General features: G+C 48.6%; 1 long non-coding RNA gene across 2 annotated transcripts; it reads right to left on the bottom strand.

Annotated features, from left to right (window-relative positions):
- Positions 1-6,025: 6,025 nt before the first annotated feature.
- Positions 6,026-15,468, bottom strand: LOC114028544. Of its 2 annotated transcripts, none has more exons than XR_003567377.1 (5): positions 15,267-15,468; positions 12,973-13,054; positions 9,106-9,310; positions 6,382-6,613; positions 6,026-6,065 (listed from the first exon to the last, which is right to left on the bottom strand). It is a non-coding gene; the product is annotated as an uncharacterized LOC114028544 (long non-coding RNA). The 2 variants fall into 2 exon arrangements; XR_003567378.1 differs by having other exon boundaries at positions 9,106-9,307.
- Positions 15,469-15,691: the final 223 nt, after the last annotated feature.

The raw sequence follows: 15,691 nt of genomic DNA, 5'->3' as shown, positions 1-15,691 counted from the left end.
AGAAACTGAGAGAGAAGAGAAGAGGAGAGGGGGAGAGAGAAAAAAGAAAGAGAGGAGAAATGGGGAGAGAAAAGAGAGAGATAGAGAGAGGAAGGGGGGAAGAGAGAGAGAAGAGAGACAGAGACAGAGAGAGAGAAGGAGGTACAGAGAAGAGAGAGACAGAGATACAGAGAGAGATCCATCCCTGAGTGATCCACATGGGATCTGGTGGGAAAGGTGCTGCCTCAGCATTGGGATCCTGGGGGTGGCAGCAGCTGGGGGCAGTTGGCAGGTGGGTGAAGTAATTTCAAGATAAGGTGAAATGATGATGGTCGCCATGGGGAGGAAGCAAACATAGCATCCTTGTCTCCTTGGAGGGTGTGAGACTACCTACCCCTGGCATGTCACCACCCTTGGGGCAAACTCCTAGTAACCCTAGATTAGTCACCATTTGATCTGCCAGGGAGAAATATTATCAGGGTCCATATGGTGTAAAGATAGCCCAAGACAACAGAAAGATGCTCAAATTAGGGAAGTAAAAGATTCAAATTCTGACTCAGTCAATTCCTGTCTGTGTGATGGGAGGGCTCCAGTGTCCTTTGCAAAATGAAGCAGAGCAACTGTGTCAAACTCAAATAGAAATGGAGACCCCTAAGCTGTACATAAGGATCCCTGCAGGTGCATAATGACGTAGAAAACCACATACTAACATTATCTGTGTCTTACTGTATTTTTATTTATTTTGTTAAGTGTTTCCCCAGTTACATTTTAATATTGTTCTGGAGCATTGTGGGTGGTGTTTGACACCTCTAAAGTAGATGAATTGGAGGATCTATAGGTCTGTCCCAGCTCTGACATCCTGTGTCCTAAGGGCCCTCCCAGCTCTGACATCCTGTGTTCTAAGGGCCCTCCCTGCTCTGACATTCCGTATTCTAAGGGCCCTCCCAACTCACCCATTCTATGTTCTAAGGGCCCTCCCAGCTCTGACATTCTCTGTTCTAAGGGCCCTCCCAGCTCGGACATTTTGTGTTCTAAGGGCCCTCTCAGCTCTGATATCCTGTGTTCTAAAGGCCCTCCCAGCTCTGACATCCTGTGTTCTAAGGACCTTCCCAGCTCTGACATCCTGTGTTCTAAGGGCCCTCCCAGCTCTGACATTCCATGTTCTAAGGGCCCTCTCAGCTCTGACATTCTCTGTTCTAAGGCCCCTCCCAGCTCTGACATTCTCTGTTCTAAGGCCCCTCCCAGCTCTGACATCCTGTGTTCTAAGGACCCTCCCAGCTCTGACATCCTGTGGGGTAAGGGCCCTCCCAGCTCTGACATTTTGTGTTCTAAGGGCCCTCTCAGCTCTGATATCCTGTGTTCTAAAGGCCCTCCGAGCTCTGACATTCCGTGTTCTAAGGGCCCTCTCAGCTCTGACATTCTCTGTTCTAAGGACCCTCCCAGCTCTGACATCCTGTGGTGTAAGGGCTCTCCCAGCTCTGACATCCTGTGTTCTAAGGGCCCTCCCTGCTCTGACATTCCGTGTTCTAAGGACCCTCCCAGCCCTGACATCCTGTGGTGTAACGGCCCTCCCAGCTCTGACATTCTGTGTTTTAAGGGCCCTCCCAGCTCTGACATCCTGTGTTCTAAGGGTCCTCCCAGCTCTGACAATCTGTTCTAGGATTCTGTGTTCTAAGACCCTCTCCAGGAAGTAGTGTAGCTGCTTTTAGAGCTTGAGCTGCATGAGTTCCCTCTTCTCTAACATTCTCTGATTTCTAAGGCTGCTTCTAGCTCTAATCCTATGATGTTATGCATCTGGAAAGGGAGGCAATGCCATCTGTTAATCTGTTGGTCAGTTAATATGGAACGTCCATTGTGTGAATATCACTTAGCTGTCTAGTAAGTCCTGGGGCAGTGGGAGGTTCCCATGGGGCCACGAGGGGCAGACTGGCCAGAGAAAGAGTCTGAAGCATTTGGGTGGGAGGGAGCAGTAGTGGCCTGGGCCCCTGGCCATCCTGTCCCATGGCCTGGGAACGTGCCCAGCCTGCCATGTGGAGCTGGGAAAGGGCATCAGGAAATTTCCTCTGAGATAGAGAAAAGAGGACCCAGGGCAGACACTCAGGCAGGAGCACCCTGGGCCCAAGGAGGAAGAGCTGGAAATGATCCTGGAGATAGGCTCGTCTGGCCTGCCCATATTGCAGAGCAGAGGACTGAGATCTAGACACGGGAAATACCTTGTCCACGGCCACACGGCGAATAAGTGACAGAAACAGGAGTGTAACCTGGGGTTTTTGAATGGAGAGCCAGTTTAGTATTCTCTTTAAAAACCAAAGATGATAGGGGCAGTAGGTGGCACAGTGGTTAGAGCAGTGGCCCTGGAGTCGGGAGGTCCTGAGTTCAAATACAGCCTCAGACACTTGACACTTAACTAGCTACGTGACCCTGGGCAAGTCACTTTACCACATTGCCTAGCCAAAAAAAAAAAAAAAAACAACCAACAAAAACCAAAGATGATACTGGCACTAAGGAAGGGCCATTCCATGCCCCCGTCTCTGAAAACCCCAAGGGCCCTGACTGGGATTAAAGACTCCTGGGTTCCCAGTTTGCCCCTCGCCAGTTGCAACCTTTTGCAAACCTACTCCATTCCAGAAAACTCTCCCTGCAGGTGCTCAAGACTGGACCTAGCGTCCTTCTGAGGAGCTGTGGACGGGTGCCCTCTCACTCACAAAGAGTTCACAGATGGGCAAGGAAAGATCTTGCACGCTTTTCATAGTGTCGAAGAACTTGACGTAAAACAGATGACCACGATAAGGGAATGGCTAACCAAGTTTGAGGGTATTATAAATGAATGGAATAGCATTGCAACATAAGAAACAATGGACACGAAGAAGTCAGAGGAGCCTGGGGCATACACAGGCCTAGAGGATGAGCCATCGAGGTCAACGCCTACATTTTTACAGATGAGGAAACTGAGGCACAGAGCAGTACAGTGACTTGCCACACAGCTGAGGAGCGCCTGAGGTGGGATTTAAATGCAGGTTTTCCTAGCTCCAGGTCTAGTCCTGCTCTACTATCCTGTCTCTCATGGGAAGACAGAGGAATTGATGCCAGATAAACAGAACTAGGAAAACAATCTATACCCAATGACTACCGGGATATAAATAGAAAGAGTAACAAGAACAAATCAATCAAAATGGAAACTTACATAATTAGAATGACCAAGCCTGGCCCCAAAGAAGAAAGAAGAGAAAACATTCCCTCCACCCTTGGTTCTTGGAAGAGGTGGGGGACTATGGGTGTGGAACAGGGCATGTTATAACTGGCGTTCTCACATATTCGGTTAGTTTTGCTGAAGAGCAAAACTCTCTTTTGTGCTTTGTTATAGGGGATGGCTGTCTAGGATGGGACTGGGAAATAAATGGGCTGTTGTTGTTCAGTCATTTTTCAGTTGTATCTGATTCTTGGTGACCCCATGTGGGGTTTTCTTGGCAGAGATACTGGAGCGGTTTGCCATTTCTTCTCCAGCTCATTTTACAGATGAGGAAACTGAGGCAAACAGGGTTAAGTGACTTGCCCAGGGTCACACAGCTATTAAGTATATGAGGCTACATTTGATCAAGGTCTTCCTGCTCTCCTGCGCCACCTAGCAGTTCCCGTAGAAGTGAATCCTGTTCATCCTTTCCCGGTGTCTCTGCCACCCCGCCATCTTAGAAGTTACCTTAGATCTCTAAGAAGCCTATTGACTACCTGGCATAGTGCCCTATACCTTCACATACTTGTTTATTGATCTAAGGCATGCCTGACAAAGAGAACTTGCTTTTTGTGTAATAACCTAGTGGAGACCCATCTCCGGTCGTCCTGATCTGTAACTTGCCACTGGACCCAGATGGCTCAGGAGGAGAAAGTGAGGCTGGTGACCTTGCACAGCCCTGCCTCACTGTAATCCAATTCATGAGCAAGTCATGGCATCACCCGCCTGATGTCATGGTCCTCTTCAACAACAACTTAGCTGTAGGTGATGTCAAAACAAAACGCATCAGTTACATCAATCAAATGAAAATAATATTTGTAAAGCACTTAGCACAGTGCCTGCCCACCACATAGGGAGAGCTACAGAAATATTAGCTATTACAATGTTAGCTATTAACTACGTTTTTTTTGTTTTTTTTTTTTAAGAAAGGTCCTACCTGAGCCACCAGGACAATCAGTAGCAGCAGCCCACGTAAGGCATTGTAACATTAGTCAAAATGTTAGAACAAGCGAAGGGCTCCAGGGAAAATAACCGTGATGGAATCTGAGCAGAAGGACTGCCAGGCCGCGGGCCGTGGGCCAGGGAGGGGACACGCCCGCCTTCTTGGGCTTTCTGCCTTTCTCCTTCCACCTTCTCCTCCTCCATCACTGCAGGGTGACCAGGTAAAGGGGCTTAGTCAGTCAGGGAGAGTCATTCTTGGAGAGGCTCATTACTGCGGGTGACATGCAGAGCAAAGAGGAATGGAGCCCAGGGAGGAGCTTAAAGTCTAGTAAGCTATTTTGAGGGCAGGGGAAGTGTGTTATCTAAACTTGGTGGTCTATGCCCAGGAGGTGCCTAATTAATCTCTGTTGTACCATCTAATCACAAGAACTCCTGCTTATATCAGTAAAACTAGATTTTCACCTAAAGTAAGTTGTATGAGCAAAATTACGCCCATTTCACAGATGAGGAAGCTGAGTCTCAGAGAAGGACTCATCTTACACAGTCAGTGAGTGCCTTGGCTCTCCAGATCAGGAGTCCAGCGCTCTTTCCACTTTTGACTCCTTCCCCCTTCTTGTGTGAGGCTGTAAGTGACACTAGAGACTGCTGTTGAGTCCAATAAGGCTCTGCAGCTCAGAGGGGTGAAGGGATTTGTTCAAAGTCACACAGGTAGTAGGTGATAGTGGTGGAATTTGAACCCAGGTCCTCTGATTTGAAATCCAGTGTTCTTTCCACTGCATCAGGAAACTGAGGCAAAAAGACAAGAAGTGTTTTTCCCATGGTCACACAGATAATGTTAGGGATGGGACTTTTTCTGACTCGGAAGCCAGTGCTCTCTCATTATAGGAGGCTGACTGTTAGGAGATAGCATTCCTATCAGACTGAGAAAAGTCTGGAGTGGTCCAGACAGCCCTGTGCTGGAAGTCAGGTGACCTAGCTTTAAGCCATCGGCAAGGCACTTTTTAAAGGACAAGGGGATGGGGGCAGCTAGATGGTGAAGTGGATAGAGCTCCAGCCTTGGAGGCAGGAGGACCTGAGTTCAGTCTGGCCTCAGACACTTGACACTTACTAGCTATGTGACCTTGGGCAAGTCACTTAACCCCGATTGCCTCACCAAAAGGAAAAATAAACAATAAATAAAAGGAAGATGGGGTCAGAGGAAATGAGGGCTTAAGTGGGGAGGAAGGGGGAAATGTAGCAAATCACATGACCAAGAGAGTAAGATTCCTTAGATGGTGCCAAGAGAGACAGTAACAAGAATGAATGAATGAATGACAAAGCATTTATTTAGTGCTTGCTATGTGCCACACCAGTGCTGGGAGTATAAAAACAAAGATGGTCCCTGATCTCAAGGAGCTTACATTCTAATGGGAAGACAACACATAAAGGGGAATGTTGGCCTGCGAAGGGCATTTCTAGGAACGGTGAAGGGAACCATCCAACAGTGCCCATGACAATATTATTGGGATTCTAGTTCCCAAGCTGGAAGGGCTGGTGCAGGAGGGGAGGAGCAGCTGATGAGGTGTCCTGAGGAGCCCGCCAGGAGCCAGCAGTACTGATATAATGGGCCACTCACCAGTGGGCACTTCAGGACCTTGGAGTGACATCGAGTCACTTTAGAACCATTGAGGAAGCAGGTGACCTGCCCAAGGAGCAATTTTTCCACCCCTACGCTCCTCTTTTTGATTGTGTGAATGGGAAGCAGCATCTCTGAGCCTTGACTTACCCAGAAATAATATCAGGAGAGGTGGCAGAGGATAGTGGAAAGAGCATTTAACTTGGAAGCCCGAGGACTTGGGTTCAAATTTCAGCACCACAACTTATGGTATGACCATGGGCAAGTCATTTCCCCTCTCTAGGTCTCAGTTTTCCCCATCTGTAAAATGAGAGGGTTGGATTCCATGGTTTAGCTGTAGATCCTCTGACATTTCCAACTGAACTATTTGGGGAGGCCTCTGATGTTAGTTAAGGGACAAAAGGATGAAGAGAGATGCATCTCACAGGGACCGTGTATTCACCTGCAATCTTGGCCCAGGGACTAAGCTAAGAATGAGGCTCCCACCGAAGCCACCTCCTGCGCCACCCTCCTAGACACAGCCGTCCGCCCCGCCTCTACTGGTTCTCGCCATCCCGCCCTCCTGGCCGAGCTCACAGCCCTCTGTCTCTCTTGGGCCGCTCCAGGAATTTATTACCTTCTTTGTTGTGGCTTGAGGAAATCTCTTCCTTCGCACCTTCCAGGGCTGGTGATGCTAATCCAGCAGCCCTCCTGGTGGATCTGCCTCTCCTGTGTTTATTCCAAAATGCTTGTATCATCCACTGTGCCAAGGCCGTTTTATTGTGCTTCTTAGTCTGTTCTGTTTCATCTTCCTCATAGCACTTCTCACAAATCTGCTTTGGGGGTGGGGAGAGTGGCATCTCTAAGTGCTGGGAAACAAAAGAGCAGTGTGAAAAAAGTGGTGGATTTAGAGTCAGAGGAGAGGAATTGAATCCCAATGCTGTGTGGCCTTGGGTAGATCCCTTTCCATCTCTGGAACTCAGTTTCTTCACTTGTAAAATACTTGCCTTGAAAGTCCCTCCCAGCTCTGACGTTCTGTGTTCTAAGGCACCTTCCAGTGTGGACATTCCATGTTTATGGTTCCTTCTAACTACGACATTCTGTGATTCTATGATCCTAGGTAGTATCCTTTGTGAACTCCCACTCTGACTTCTTTCCCAAAGTCCCTTGAGTACGTCTTACTCATCTTATTATTTATAAGCATATCTTGTCTCCCCCTTAGACGACGTGCTCCCAAATAGCAGGTACCATATTGTAGTCGTCTTATCTTCTCCATAGTAGAGAGAGACAGAGACAGAGGGAAGAAGGTGGGGAGAAAAACAGAGACATAGAGAGAGGAGGGGGAAAGAGAGTGAGAGAGGAAGGGAGGAGAGAGAGAGAAAGAGAGAGAGAAGGAGGAGGAGGAGGAGGAGGAGGAGGGGGAGAGAGAGAGAGCACAAAAAGGAAGACACGTCTGTCCTCAAGGAGCTCACTTTCTAGTCGGAGGAGACAACACACAAAAGGAAGTAGGTAGGGGGAGCAGGCAGGGAACCTGATAAGGCACCTGCTTGGGACAAGTGGCGAAGGTGGCTTGGGGAGTCACGGCTGCTTTGGATTTGCAGAGAGCATGATGGCTGTCATAGGTGCTTCCTCTAATGGACTAACTACCAGTCTGCCCTGAGGGTGGATGGAGACACAGCTGGCCTCAGACCTTCGCCTTCTTGCCCCAGTTCTCAGGTTCCCTGTGGCTCCTGTCTGAAACACTTTCTGCCCCAGACTGATTTCTCACGATTTCACTCTCCAGCGGCCGACGGCTTACAAAAGACCATTGGCTCAGCATTTATTTGGAAATGCCAAAGTGGCCCCTGGCCTTTGGCCAAGACCATAGCTTGGGGTCACTTTCCTAGAGGGTGGAGTCCCAGCCTCTGTCAGGGCTCCAGGGTTCTGTTCTCAGCTCCAGAGTCAACAATTTCAGGTTAAGCAACTTTAATTAATCTCTTCTCTGTCAGAAAAATTAGGAGACTGCTCTTCTGGGTCAGATAACCGAGGGGTTTTGTGTTAATCATGTCTGTCGGTCCCAGCTGGACTAGGAACCTGGTCACTAGGGTCCCATTCTTTGCCTCGTCCCAGGGTTCCGTCTCTGCCCAGCCTTCCTCATTTCCCTAGACTCCCACTCCTGGCTCCTCCACCCTTCCGAAGCTGCCTTTCTCTCACAGGTTCCTACGGCCTCCACCTGTCTCGGAGTCTTCTCCCACACCGCACCCTGCAGTTTCATTGTCAGATCCTCCCGGCCTTCACCCACCAACTCTGTCCAGGCCCTTCCACAGGAACTGAAAGCCAGGTGGTAGGAAGTTTCCTCCTGGCTACTCCAACCCGCACCCCATGCTCTGGTTTCTCACCCAGGCAATTCGCCTTCATTCTCCATCCTTCCTTCTCCATTTCCAAGAAATATCTACATCTAGAGTTTGCCTTTCCTTTGCAGGTTGTGGAGGGTTGGGGTGGTAGGACTCTCTTCTGGGAGGGTAGGAAGCAAGAGGGACCTAAACCTCTGGAGCTATACAGACTTAGCTGGTGGGAAAAACTTGCTAGTCTTTATTTTGTGTCATGAAATTTTGGCCACTCATGGAGTCATAGGAATATATATCATCAGAGCTGGAAGGAACCTTAGAACAGAGAAAGTCAGAGCTAGAAAAGATCTTAGCACAGAGAGTGTCAGAGCTGGGAAGAACTTAGAACAGAGAATGTCAGATCTGGAGATCTTAGTACAGAGAATGTCAGAGCCGGAAAAGACCTTAGAACAGAGAATGTCAGAGCTGGAAGGGACCAGAACATAGAATGGCTAGATCTAGAAAGTAACCTAGAACACGAAACATCAGAGGCAAAGGGGACCTTAGAACAAATGTAAGAGCTTGATTGATCAATAGAAAGAATGCTGGATTTTGAGGCGGAAGATCCAGGCTCCCTAACTCTGTCATTTACTGTGTGTGTGGCTCAGGGCAGATTCCTTCACCTCTCTGAGCCTCGACTGTGAAATCCAGGAGTTGGACCTGATGACCCCTGACCTCCTCTTGCTTGAACCTTTGATCCAACGATGATTTTGTAGTCCCAACTCTTCATTTTACAGGTGAAGGACGTGGAGCCCAGAGAGAGGCAATGACCCGCCCAGAGTCACTAATTAATATTGGAAATGGGCTTCTAATACTAGAACCACTCCTTGGCCCCACCTGCCTCTTCTTGTCCATTGAAACCCCTCAGTGTTTCCTGTGTTATCCTGGAGGCTTCCAGAGGTCAGGGCTCAGGCCTGTGTAGCCTGTGTGCCCAGAGCAGCACAGCCCGGGGAGGGGACGTACCCGAACGTCTAGCTACGCGCCCACCCGCTTACCTTGCCTTCCCCATCAGAGAGGCGAGGGGTGGTGGCTCTGACCTCAGGCAGCGGATATTCTGTGCAGCCCGGGGTCTCTGGTTCCACAAATACAATCCACCTATCCTTTCTTGTTGGCCATTCTTGTACCACAGCCTCTCAGGTCAAGAGAAGGCCTATGACCAGCAGGGGAGATGAGGGCCACTGTCCCCAGATTTCCTGCCTGCTGGAGAGAAAGAACAGAGCCTGTGTTGTGTCCGAGGGGAATCTGACCTGGTGAGACTCATCTAACCCGTTTACAAAAACCGCTCTAACTGGGTAGAGGGGCAGCAGGACTTGGAGCTAGGCTGCCCTGGATACCATCTGAAGTACCAGGGAGAATCCATCCACCGAGCCCTGCTTTGGACCCTGCCTACGGCCACCTGTCACTGCCACTTGTATCCTCTTCCTGGTGCCCTACTCCTAAGAGGCATTCCACAAGCATTTATTAGCTTTGTAACACTTTAGAACTTCGATCAATGTAATGACCAGCTCGAGCTCCAGAGGACCTATAATGAAGCGTGTTCCCCACCTCCTAACAGAGACGATGGACCCAACGTGCAAACTAAAACATACATTTTTGGACATGGCCAACCCAGGAATTTGTCCGGATTGATTGTGCATATTTGTTACAAGGGTTTTCGGTGTTCTTTTTTCTTTTTTTAATGGGGTGGGGAGAGTTGGGAGGAAGAGAAAACAGATTTTTGTTATTTGAAGAAAATTACGTTAAAAAAAAGCCAACCAGTATGAATTAGGTTTATGAATTACTATGTGCCAGGCACTAGGGAATCCAAAGAAAGGCATAGCACATGTCAAAGAAGGCTTGTTCTAATGGGAGAGACAAACGTGAAAATAACTAGGTTAGGAAAAGATATATACAGCGTAGAGGGAGGGGGAAGGGATTGACAGTTGGGATGAGAGGGCGATGGAAAAGGCCTCCTGCAGAAAGTGGGATTTGAGTTCAGTCTTGAAGGAAGCTGTGAAATTAAGAGGCAGAGATGAGAGAAAGCTTCCTGGGCTGGGAGACAGATGCCGAAAAAGCAGAGAGATAGGAGGCAGAGTATCGTGTGTAAGGAACTGCAAGTGGGCCAGTGGGACTGGTTCAAAGATTGTGTGAGCAGGACAGTGGGGCAGGAAGAAGTCAGGTTGCAAAGTCAAGGACTTTATATTTGATCTAGAGGTGAGAAGCGCCCATTGGAGCTTATGGAATGGGAGGCAGAGAGGAGAGGGTGCAGTCAGACTTTAGGGAAAACACTTTGGCAGCTTCATGGAGAATGGATTTGAGTGGGAAGAGATGGGAGGTAGGGAGGCCAGCCAGAAGGCTATTGCAATAACCCAGGTAAGGGATGATAAGAGCCAGGATTAGGGTGGTAGCTGTGCGTGTGACTGGAGAGAATCGGGTGCAGACACGGAAATGTTAAGTAGATACAAATGATTTGGCCACAAATAAGACATGTGGGATAAGTGAAGATAAGGAACCAAGGATGACGTCAAGATGGTGAGCCCGGGTAATTGGGACAATGGCAGTGCCCTCAGTAGCGATGGGGGAGTTTAGAGGAAAAGGGTATTTAGGGAGAAGGGAATGAGTTCTGATTTGGACATGACGAGTTTGAAATGTCTACAGAACGTCTGGTTGGAGGTAGTGATGCGGGACTGTAGGAGAGAGATTAGGGCTAGTCATTTAGATCTGAGGGGCATCTGTCTGGAGATGAGAGGTGAACGCAGGGGAGCTGAGGTGATGACCATGCAGGAGAGTGTAGAGGGAAAAGAGAAGAGGGCCGGAACATAGTCTTGGCAGTGGGCATGACATGAATGAAAGGATTCTAACAAGGAGTAGGTCCAAGAAACAGCAGAGCCATGAAAACCCAGAGAAGAGGCTACAAGACAAGACGATGCTCAGGAAAGTCAAGGATGGCAGAGAGGTCGAGAAGGGTGAGGACTGAGAACAGGCCATTCCATTTGGCAAATAAGAAATCTTTGGTGGCCCTGGGGAGAGTGGTTTCCATTGAAGGATGAGTTCACTAGCCAGGTTGTGGTTGGGGTTAGAAGTGAGTGGGAGGAGAGGAGGGGGAGGCATCTAGTGTAGACAGCTTCCTCAAGAAGAGGAGGAGAATGATCAGACAATAGCTAGTAGGGTAGGTAAAAATCAAGCCAGGATTTTTTTTGTTCTGTTTTGTTTTAAGGATGGAGGAGACATGGGCTTGTTTGCAGGCAGTATGGAAAAAGCCGATAGATGGAAAGATGAAAGATTAGAAAAAGAGTGGGAATGATAATGGGAGCAATCTGCTGGCGAAATCAGGAGGTGAGTGTACCAAGGGTGTGTATAGATTCTGCTGCTGATTCCTTCAGTGTGCCAGGACCATCATAACCAATCAATGAGGGAGACAGTATGAGCGAATGCTAAGGCATTGTGGGGCAGGAAGAGAAGCACCGGACTTGGAGTCAGAAGAACAGAGTTCAAATCTTGGCTCAAATACTTGGCTAGTTGTGACAATTGACTTCTGCTTGGTGATCCTTAGCAGGATTGGAACCCAGGTCCTTTGACTCCAGGTCCCAGTTTTCTTTCCACTACCCCAAGATACCTCACAGGGTTATTAGGAGAGATGCACTTCAAAAAACCTTAGGGGGCCATCAACATGGGAACTATTCTGTAAGAGCCACACAACTCCCAACTGAGTAGGGTTAACTTCAGACAGGCTGAACGCCTTCACCATTGGGCCCGGCACAGATGGAAGGCAGGAGCCCCAGGCCACTGGCAGCTTCCTGGGCAGGGGGCCCTCAACATAGAGTGCCATTGTCTCGCTACAGACCGTTTCTCCCGGCTGATGATGTGACCCTCTCCTCGTGAATGAGCACAGATTCCTGCCAGAGCGGTGGGGCCCCAGTCCTTGGGCCTCAGCACCGGGAGAGGCCCCTTGAGACTGGCCCATGGCCCTTCCCCAGCCCATGGCCCGGGGCCTGGGCCCCAGCACGTGTTCCCCAAGAACAAAAGCCAGCTCCTAATTGTGCTGTTTGTGTTGGCACTTGCCCTGTGGTTTTTGTAATTTTTCATTAGTGTCTGGAGCTTTTTCCCAGGTCCTTTCATCTCATCAGGTTTTATTTTGGGCTGTAACTGCTTGCAAAGAACCCTAAGCAGGGTGTCCTTTGGGATGGCACACCCAGGGGTGACGCTAGGCTGGGGCTGGCACGCCTTGGTGGGGTCTGGCCAGACCTCAGCCAGGGAAGAGAGGTTCCTGTAGCTGAGAGTCAAGGGCACAGACCAACAGAGCTAGAGCTGAGAGTGGGCAAGGGGAGAGATCTAGGAACAGAAAGTGTTAGAGCTGGGAGGCCCTTAGAACACAGAATGTCAGAGCTGGGAGGGCCCTTAGAATACAGGATGACAGAGTTAGGAGGGACCTTAGAATAGAGAAGGTCAGAACTAAAGGGAACCATCTAGTCTGATATCCCCTTTCATAGAGAAGGAAACTGAGGTTCAGAAAAGTTAAATTATTTCCTCAGGATCTTAAAGAGAAAAAAATAGCTAGACTTGAGGTCTAGCACTCTATCCATTATGAGATGTTTCTTCCTACCCCAGGGCATAGGTCTTAGATTGGATAGGACTTAGAAAACCAGAAAGACTGTTAAAGAGAGGAAGGAAGGGAATAAGCATTTATGTAGCACCTACTGTATGCCGGGCACTGTGCTAATCGTTTTACAAACATCACATCGTTTGATAAAGAGCATTAGACTTAAAATTCTAGAAGTCTCAGGCACTCATGCAGTAGTAGAATATTGGGAGGAGCTCAGGTTCTCTCCCAAATCCCATCATCTGCAATACCCCAGAAGGCTGCAGCAAATAGGCTGTTTTACCTGTTTACTTCCTCAGAACAGAGGAGAAAATCTTCATCTGACAACCCAGAACTTCACAGCAGATGGGAGTCAAAGAGTGTCACTGACAAAGAAGAATATGGGGAGAAGCAGTTTGTTTTCTGTGACTTTCTCCATTCTAAGACTCCTCCCAGATCTGACTTTCTGTGTTCTAAGGCCCCTCCCAGTTCTAACATCCTGTGTTCTAAGAGCCCTCCCAGCCCTGACATTCTGGGTTCTAAGGCTCCTCCCAGCTCTGACATTCTGTGTTCTAAGGGTCCTCCCAGCTCTGACATTCTGTGTTCTAAGGGCCCTCCCAGCTCTGACATTCTGGGTTCTAAAGGCCCTCCCAGCTCTGACATCCTGTGTTCCGAGGGCCCTCCAAGATCTGACATTCTGTGTTCTAAAGGCCCTCCCAGCTCTGACATTCTTTGTTCTAAGGTCCTTTCTTGATTTATTATTCTGGGTTCTAAGTGAGGAAAAAGTTAGTGTCACTGAACTGAATTGACTTCTTTGAGATGCTAGATTTGCAACTCAGCTAGGCCAGTGACAGCAATTTGGGGACAATCTGAATGGTTTCAGGTGGGATGGGGGTAATCACAATAGCAACAATACTTCCAAAGGCCTGGGAATTCAACAGTATGTCTGATTTCTGTCTACCCACATATGTATTGCAAACCATCCATGCTTTTAGTAGACCATTTCACAAGTGGCTTTGATGATAAATCTTTTAGCTAGACTGGCACATAGTAGGCACTTAACAAATGCTTATTGGGTGAAGGGAATAAACATTTATGTGGCACCTACTATGTATCAGGCATTATGCTAAGAGGTTTACAAATATTATCTCATTTAATCCTCACAACAACCCTTCAAAATAGGTGTTATTACCATCTTCATTTTACAGGTGAGTAAAATAAAGCAAACAGAGGTAAAGCGGTTTGCCCAGAGTTTTAGGGCTGGATTTTAACTCAGATCTTCTTGTCTCCAGGGCTAATGATCTATCCACTGTGCCACTGGCTGCCTCAACCTATTGATTAATTGTGGAGTGATTTGATTGAGAGCAAAGACTAAGTGACTGCTTGCCAGGTTTCTTTCAGAGGGAATTTCTGTTCAGGTAGAGGGTTGTACTAAATGGCTCCTCAAATCCGTTCTAACTCTGCAATTCCAGGTTCCATAACATCTTATGTTTCTCATCTCTTAAAGGTTTATAAGGCACTTTCCTCCCCAAAGCCCCATGAGATCAGTCCTGCAAGTACCATGTCATTATCTCCGTCTAAGAGCTGACATTGAGAGATGGGAGGGGATTCTCAAAGTGGGTGTTGGTTTAGGAATTCAAAGCTGGGTGGGGGCTTGAACACACGTTCTCTAGCCATGTAGTTGGGGGCTCGCATGAAGATCAACAATCCCCACCTTGAGGGTTGCTTCTAAGAGGGTGCAGGCGCGTCTTCCACTGCTAAGTTTGTTCTAAGCTCTCCAAGAGGCAGGCACCCAAACAAGATCAAGCCAAAAGACGTGTTGGTGCGTTGGCCTCCATTTCTAGACCATCTGCTCCCGTGAGCTCATCTCCACCCTGGGCAGTCGCATGGACTACAATGAGATCTGGCAGAGTGGATGCTGGCAGTCTGAGGATCCTCTGGGACAAGCACAAGGCAAGCCCAGAAGCCTAAGGGATGGACCAGAGGGGTCCAAAAGCACAGCATTCTCCCAGGAGAGATCAAACCAGGGAAAAAGGAGGGGACCTAGATTGGAAACTGAGGGGGGTAGAGATTTTAAGGTTAACCATCTAGGCAGAGGGTCTTCCACTGGTCTCTAAGCTATAACAAGCATGAGTCCCCAGCCTGGAGGAAGAAGGGGCAAGAGGAAAGCTAGTCTATGGAGAGGGTACCTTAATTAGAACTGGAAAGAGAAAAGACCCCTAATCCTCAAATACGAAGAATTTCAGTTACATTAGCTCATTTCACATATGGAACATAGAATGTCACAACTGGGAAGGCCCTTAAAACACAGAATGTCAGAGCTTGGAGGGCCCTTAGAACACAGAATGTCAGAGCTGGGAGGGCCCTTAGAACACAGGATGTCAGAGCTGGGAGGACCCTTAGAACCCAGAAGGTCAGAGCTGGAAAGGATTTTAGAACCCAGAAGGTCAGAGCAGGAACAACTTTAGAACCCAGAATGTCAGAGCTGGGTGGGGGGAGACGTCATAACACAAAATGGCAGAGCTGCAGAGTGGAGGGACTTTACATATCCTGTGGCCCAACCCTTCCACAAACAGTGGATATGCAATGATAGCATACCTTTTGTCCCTTACGTTTCTCCATCAGGAACCAGGTCTCTGGAAGAAAAGTTCCTTTCATGATTTTTCTCCTTACTCCTCTAGACCTTTGGTTAGATGATCTGACTGTCCTTTATTTCCTCTCCCAGGTGGCTTCCAGCACCCCTTTTCCCAGCCTTATCACTTGTTCCATCTCCCTTTGCACAGCCAAGCCTGGATCTGCCAGCCGCCTCTCTCAATATCTTGCCTGGCTTCCTTCCTCCCCTCAGGGCTCTTGGGTGCAAGAGTAGGCCAGGGCTCTCGCAATCCACTTTTCCACCTGTCTCAGCCCTGAGTAGCTGTCAGGCACTCCCAGCCTTCCCTCTTCCGCTTCACTGCCTGGTGCTGTCACCTCTGTCCCGGTCCTGCCAAGCATTTCTGTTCCCATCTACAGTGGAAATGTGTTAT

The sequence above is a fragment of the Vombatus ursinus genome, unplaced genomic scaffold (assembly GCF_900497805.2).
Source record: "Vombatus ursinus unplaced genomic scaffold, bare-nosed wombat genome assembly UNPS02014884.1, whole genome shotgun sequence".
Taxonomy (NCBI): domain Eukaryota; kingdom Metazoa; phylum Chordata; class Mammalia; order Diprotodontia; family Vombatidae; genus Vombatus; species Vombatus ursinus.
The sequence above is the reverse complement of the archived record's forward strand: the minus strand, read 5'-3'. Positions and strand labels throughout refer to the sequence as shown.